We start from the raw sequence: 7,057 nt of genomic DNA, 5'->3' as shown, positions 1-7,057 counted from the left end.
CACAGTAGGTGGTCAAAACTCAGCTACTGGATGAAAATACAGTGGAATCGCTCCAGGTTTCAGTTTTCATTTCTGAACGAGAGTAACAGCTCCAACGGGACGCTTGGAGGTCAGAGTAACGAAGAGAAGGTAAGAACACTTGGATGGAAAAGCCTTCTATCTAATAGAAATACTAAGTATTCGTTCTCGCATTTGGACTTTGGCAAACCAGGATGTTTTAGGCACTAGAGTTCCTAAAATTGATTTCCTCGATAGAGTTGGAGGAAGGGAAGTGAGGCAATGCTTTTAGTCAGGGTGCCCCAAATAAAAGACGGGGAAGGAGGAAAGGTGGCAGAGGTGAGCCAACCGCCAACCACGGACCCAGGGAAGAGGGACATCGCGGGAGCCAGCAAGGATGCGGATTCTGCACCCGCAGGGGCATCGCAAGTGACAGACCTGAGGGACAGGGAGAGCGCAGGGGGGAGGAAATCCAGGGAAAGCGCGAAGATTGGCCCTCCGCTCGGGGCGTGCGCTTCTGTGTGCCAAGCGATTGGTGGCGGGAAAGTGGCAGGTAAACCAGCCCCCGCCGCCTCGCCATTGGCCAGAGGCCTCTCCGGCAGCCACACAACTGGCCAGCGGAGTGCCGAGCCGTGCGCGGATTGGCCGGGGGCAAGGGCCGAGGCCGGCTTGCTTCGGGCGCTCCGATTGGCTGGCAGGAAGAGGCAGGTATCCGGCCTCCGCGTCTCCTCCATTGGTGGGCGTGGAAAGGGGGCTGGGCACAGCGATTGGTGGGCGGGGGGCCGGGCCTGGGCCGGCGGGGAGCGGATTGGTCGGAAAGTAGGTTAGTGGTGCGACATTTAGGGAAGGCAGAAAGTAGGTCAGGGACGGAGGTGCCTGTTTACCCGCGCCGGACTCACCGCCGCCGCCGCCGCGGGATCCGAGTGGGGGCGCGGGCGCGGGCGCTCCCGGCGAGCCACGGTGAGTGTCGGGCTGGCCGCGGTCAGCTGCATGGCCCCGAGCACCCCACCGGGGGCCGTTAGCACCTTGGCAGGCGCAGCGACCCTGCCACCGCCCGGGTCGCTGCCCGGCCGCCCGGGAACCTTGCCCGACGTGCCCGCTGCCGGCCTTAAAGGGCCCGTGCCCGCTCCCTGCCCCCACCGGGGCCATGCAGAGGCTGCGCCCCTTAAAGGCGCCGCGCCCGTCCGCCCTCCTCATCCCTCGCGGGAGCCGGCGCTGCGGGGTGGGAAGGGCAGAGGTGCCGCAGGCGTCCCTAAAGGGACCGGGAAAGTACCTACGTCCTCTCCGCGGGCATCGCTACCTGACGCAGGGAGGGAGCATCCAGCTGCCCCTTAAAGGGACAGCTCCGCCTTCTGGGAGCAATGACCGACTGAAAGCGAGTCCTAGAATGCGTCCCCGGAGCTGCGTGGACCCCGGAGGGGTCTATCTTGGACGGCTGCATCCCCCAAGGGCGTTGGGCGAGCGATGCCAATTCTGCCCTTCCTCCGCCTCTCCTTCACTTCCCTTTTGGGAGCCTGCAGGGCTGGGTGGGGGCGGGGAGGGCGTCTCCTTCGGGCTTAGGGAGTCCGAGCCCGCCCGCCCCTTTGGCCCTAATCGCCGGGGCTAGCGCTGCACCCGGGAATCCCCGGTCCGAGGTGGGGCCGACCCTAGCCTGCGAACTTTGTCCAGCCTGAGCCTTCTGGGTTCTGGGCAACCCCGGGAGGGACCCTTCTGGGTATGCGAGCAGGTGCCCCCCCCCCCACCCGGCGCGGAGCTGTCACCCGGCGTCCAGGTGTGGGTGGGCCCGCCGCCGGTCGTGGAGCCCTGGAGCGCCGCGGTGGGCGCAGCGAGCCTGGCTTTAGCACCAGCTTTGACAGATGTCAGAGGATAAAAAGGTTCCCGTTCTTGATTGCCGGGGTGTTGACAGCCAAAAGAGCTTTCGTTTGCTCTGAGGAAGACATAGAATAGACATTAATACCGACCTTATGGAGCACGAGTCTCCAGGGGTCGGGAGAGCTGGCTGCGGGGCGCACGCAGGTGCCGGCGGCGCTCAGATATGGGAAGGGCTACCCCAGCATTTGGCGTCTGTTGTCAAGTTTATCTTGGCCGGTGGGGGCACCAGGCTGACGCCCCTCACACCACATTCCCGGTTCCCTTTTCCCTCCCTCAAGAGCTAAGGGTCCTTCTCAGGCACCTAGCGTTGTTTTGGCATTTTGGTGCTTGTGATCCCTCTGCTTATGTAGTTAATGCTCAAGAAGGAATCATTAGCCAAGTTTTATCGCCCAGCTCCCAGAAATAAGATTGGATATTTATGAAGAAACATTTCTTGACTATTATATCTGCATTTCCAGGGTCTTCCTTAAAAAAAAAATCCATAAAAACTGCTGATGCATCTCATTCCCCTCAACACTTGTTTGTCATCTGCCCTTCTGACGTCTGCTACTGTATCCCTTTAATCTATTTTTAAATGACAGCTATTATTTTAATTCTCCTGGTCCCATTGATATCAGGTTCTGTCAATTTGGGTTGGTGGAGTTTTTAAGTAATGGTTGAATCATGCGCCTAAAATAATCATTGCTTCTCCTGAGCAGTTTCAAATAGTCTCATGCTCTCTGTTCTTGCAAGAAATCACTGCTATTAGATTTGATGTTCTTATCAATGAAATTCCAAAAATATTTTTAAAACACAAAATTAAATCTTTCAATCCATGCTGTTACCGAGTCATTGTATTGATAGTTCTTTAAAGCAGTTTGCTGAACATACTTAAAAGGCTTTAAAATGATTTTGAAATTATCTGTAGGATCTGAAGCTGAATCTGTAGAAGCATTTTGGTTTTGTTTGTAAATGTAGCCAGTGAATAATGATAATATTAATAGGTTAAAAACAGCTAAATATGTACGTTATTCCAACCCATAAAATTTTAAACGAGAAAGAGAAAGCAACAGGTGTGGTGGAAGAGGGCTAGCCTGAGAGTTACAATACCATGGTTCCAGCCCAGAAGTGGGCTTTCATGGCTATGCCGCTGGGGCAAGTTGCTGAACTTTTCTGTGTTCTAGTTGCCTCAGATGAAAAATAAGGCACTTGAACGAGGTGATCTCAGAAGTTTCTTCTGCTATAAAGTTCTATGTGTCTCTAAATATTTAATACATTTGAATTCAGGTTGGTATTAATATTTTACCTGCTGAAACCCCTGGAATATCTGAGCTGGAGTCCTATTTTCATAGAGACTTAGATAGTTGGTGTTTTAAAGAATCCATTTCAAATTATTTATAAATAATGACTTCTTAGGAGTTTGTCTATTATTTGCAAAAAAGATTTGCCTGTCACAGGGAGGAAAAGGAAGAGGCCGTGCTTTCAGATTTATTCCTCCACACTGACAGTCTCTACCCAATTTGTGTACTCAGTGATGGACAAATAGTGTAGAAAGACTTGGCTATATTAACAGATTCTGTGAGAATATGAAAAACTAAATATTTCATTTGTCTTTGACATAATGGTTGCCTTCCTTTTATGAGCTTCCTTTTATTTGTGATTCCATCATCAACTTTCACTGCGGTGGAAGAAAGTCCGTATTAAAGAAACATTGCCCCCACAATGTTATAGTTATAGAGGTGATTTTAGATACTGTCATGATAAACACTTGCAGGGAAGTAAAAAAAAAAAAAAAAAAAAAAATTAAAAAATTCCTCTGTTGACTTTAAGGTTCAGTTAGGAGCCCAGAAATAGGCATGTTGCCCTTTTCCACAGTCCTTTCTCTCCTCGTTGCCACTTCATCATAATACCCAGGCACTCCTAACTCCATCCATCCTGGCTGTTCTTTCTTTTTCCTCCATCCATCCTGGCTGTCCCTCCGTCCCTCCCTCTCCTCTCCCTCCCTCCCTCCCTTCCTCCCTCCCTCCGTCCTTGACTTAAGCTCCCTTGGTATTCTTCCTTCCTGCCCATAATGTCCTGTCTCTTCCCTCCCCTCCCTCCATCTTCTCCTCTCCTAGTTCAGAAAAAGCAAGTGGATCTCTCCTCTGTTCCCTCTTCTTAGACCCTCACTTTCAGTGGGAGCCGGAGTCTGGTAGCAGGAACTAGGACTCGGGTTCAGGCTGTGTTGCCTTAGACAAGTGCTTAGCTCTCCTGGCTGCAGGCAGACTCCTTTTCTGTGGTATAACGACAGCGCCTGCCTCATGTATCTATGATGAGGTTCAAGGGAACAAGAGAGATGATGCATATAAAATGCCTGGCACACAGGAAGCCCTCCCCCATTGCCTGCTGCCACTCCTTCCCACCGCTGCCAGAGTCCTCTCACCGGAATATCCTTCTGTACTATTTTTCTTCAGCCTCCTTACCAACCCCAGAAAAACCTTTGTCTTGATTTAGGAGAGGAAGGATGGAAGACAAACAGATTTGTTATAAGCCTGCTTTCACATGTCTATACTTGGTCCCCGAGTCTCCATCCCTCGCCCTCCTTCCTGCCTGGCAACCTCTCACAAGGTTGCAAACATTCACCTTCTCTACGTGTCATCTGCTCCATCCTTAGGTCCTGCCCTCTGGCTTCTCGCTCTACCACTCTTTTCTATATTTCTTCTGCAAGATCTCAACACTTTACATATTGAATTCCAGGGGCCGTTCTTAGTCAGAAGTAATTGTTCTTTGCCCCTTTGCAGCTTTTACCCTGCCTGGCTTTCCCTCCTTGAAATCCCTTTCTTCCTGTATCTTTGGGTTATGATGCTTTTTTGTTATTGCTGTTGTTCTCTTCCTGCATACCCTCAAGGTAGATGTCTATCCTGGCCTCCACCCTTCACATTATCTCCTTTGCCTAGAGTCCCATTTTTAATCCTGATCTCTCGCTCCTGCTTCAGCTGTCAGCAGGTTCCCTGCACACACTCGCAGCAGCTTATAGCCAGCATTGTGGCCTTGGAGTTACAGATTGCAAACTACTTGCAAGCACTGTCATCCTCCTGGCATCCTGGTGCTGTACCTTTTCACCCCTAAGCTGTCCTGAGACACAGGTTGGGTGGTTAATAACTCAGGCTTTGGAGCCAGATTTCATATTCCTGGTTTGTTGTTTTTTACCTGGTTTATGACTGTGGTCAAGTTGCTTTGTTCTCTATGTCATGATGTCCTCATCTACAAGACTGGGATCTCTGTAATTCCTATCTCAATGAGTTGCAGTGTGGACTAAATGAGTTAAAACATTAAAAATGCATGAAGCTATTCATGGCACATAGAAAGCACTCAATGAATGTTAAGCTGTCTGCATTGCTGTTGCTTCTTGCCTCTCCATAGCCAGCCCACCTGGCTACCAGGCTTTGCTGTGTGCACAGGACCGTCCGGTCAAACTGAAGGACTTTCCATTCCCTGGACCAGCTCTTGGCCCTTCCCAGGCCCCAACCTTCTCATGTCCAAATCCTACTCTGCTTTAAGACCCAGCTCAAATGTTTAGTGCCCCAGGAGCTATTACTTCATTTTGTTTTTCTTCCTCCTTGTTCTGATTCTCTTAGGTACTGCTGCATTCCATGTTGTGTTGGGCTATCTCTGGGCATATATCACTTGGCAGGGAGTCCACCTTGGTTTTCCAAAATGATAGGCACAGGGAGCTTAATGGATATGCTTATTCCAACGAACTGTCTGGGGAAGAGATGGGATGGGATAAGGCACTCGGGGACTAAGCAGTTGAAGGGAAGGGGACTATACCAGTGGCGAGGTGGGGGCATGAGATGAGAAATGCAACAGGGGCACACATGGACATGGTCACGAATAAATAAATAGCCTACATGGAAGGAGGGTTTGAGTTGGGGACTTCACCTCTGGGGAGGTGGAATTGGATAATCTTTAGTCATCTTTGTTTTGGGGGAATGTTGAGTGCTGACATTTGATGGCAAATGATTTTTATGTTAGTACATGCTGTTCTTTTAAGTAGTATAAATTCTTGTTTATCCAGCCTGGTTAGAGAAGGGGTTGGATGGTCTGCCTAATTTAATATTCTGGTTAATACTCTACCCATTGGATTTTGTACATAAACTGAGTAAAACATTTACATGTTTTCAAAAGGCAAGAGAAATCTTATGGAGCTAACTGCCTCTAGCTGCTAACCACTAATTTGAAATGTGTGACCTAGGCAAATTAGTGTCTTTGAATCTGATTTATCTCATCTGCAAAATAAGAATAATAATAATGATGGTAATAGCAGTAACATTTATTGAACACTGTCATCTTATGTTTATTAACTTGCTTAATCTTCATAACAACCCCATGAGGTAGGTGCGATGATTATCCTCACTTATCCACTTTGTGGTGACTTTGTAAACTGCTCAAGGTCACTCAGCTGGGGTGGGGTAGGGCAGGGTTTTTACGTGTAGACTCCAGAGTCTCCTCTCTCACTGCAGCAGATGTCTCCTGGGAGGAACCACTGAATTAGATCCTGTACCCGAGGCTCTCAGCACCATCTCAGGAACCTACTAGGCCCACAATAATTGGTGACCAATCTTATTGTTGACAAATGGGGTATGCACCTCCTTTTAAGCAGGACTGAAGTCCTTGGCAGCGGGACACAAAGGTTGCATGTTTGGCTACTACCCTTATAGCAGTTACAAGGGCTCCTGAGCATTATTCTCACTCATATCCTGTTGTGCATTTCTGTCTCTCTTGCTTATTCCTGCCCTTCTGCACCATTGCTCTTCCACAGGCCTTGTGTGGCTCAGCCAGCCCCTCCCCAGGCAGCTTCTTGTGTGAGATGAACCTCTGAACAGAACTCATTACCACCAGCCCCTCACCCCCTAGTCCCTATCATAGCCATCTGCAGATCTCACTGGGGCAGAGACCTTTTTCAAAGTCTCTCACCTTCCTCCTCCTCTCCCCAGCTCCTTACCCTAAAGACAGACGTTTGCAGCCTTGGGCTGTGTGTGTGTATGTGTGTGTGTGTGTGTTTAATGCCAGTTCCCCAAATACATTTATATAGTAAGGGAAATATTATTTTATGTCAAGAACCTGTTACATAAAAATATGTTATATAATGTTAAAATATATACTGCACAGGGAAGTTAGATACTACTTTTTTCAATTAGTAAAAAAAGATAAACACAAGCTATACTGG

General features: G+C 49.1%; 1 protein-coding gene across 11 annotated transcripts in view; it reads left to right on the top strand.

Annotated features, from left to right (window-relative positions):
* The first annotated feature begins 815 nt into the window (after positions 1–815).
* ARNTL (aryl hydrocarbon receptor nuclear translocator like) overlaps positions 816–7,057 on the top strand; it is a 104,353-nt gene continuing 98,111 nt past the window's right edge. For 7 of the 11 annotated variants that reach the window (XM_036428341.2, XM_036428339.2, XM_036428338.2 and 4 more), the window contains exon 1: positions 817–957. The gene's annotated coding sequence lies outside the window, so the exon portion shown is untranslated. Of the gene's footprint in view, positions 958–7,057 lie in introns of all 11 variants that reach the window. The other 4 variants (XR_006740855.1, XM_045577741.1, XM_036428343.2 and 1 more) reach the window with 1 other exon arrangement.

The sequence above is a fragment of the Pipistrellus kuhlii genome, unplaced genomic scaffold (genome assembly GCF_014108245.1).
Source record: "Pipistrellus kuhlii isolate mPipKuh1 unplaced genomic scaffold, mPipKuh1.p scaffold_m20_p_9, whole genome shotgun sequence".
Taxonomy (NCBI): domain Eukaryota; kingdom Metazoa; phylum Chordata; class Mammalia; order Chiroptera; family Vespertilionidae; genus Pipistrellus; species Pipistrellus kuhlii.
Note: the sequence above shows the minus strand (reverse complement) of the source record. Positions and strands in the feature narration are given on the sequence as shown.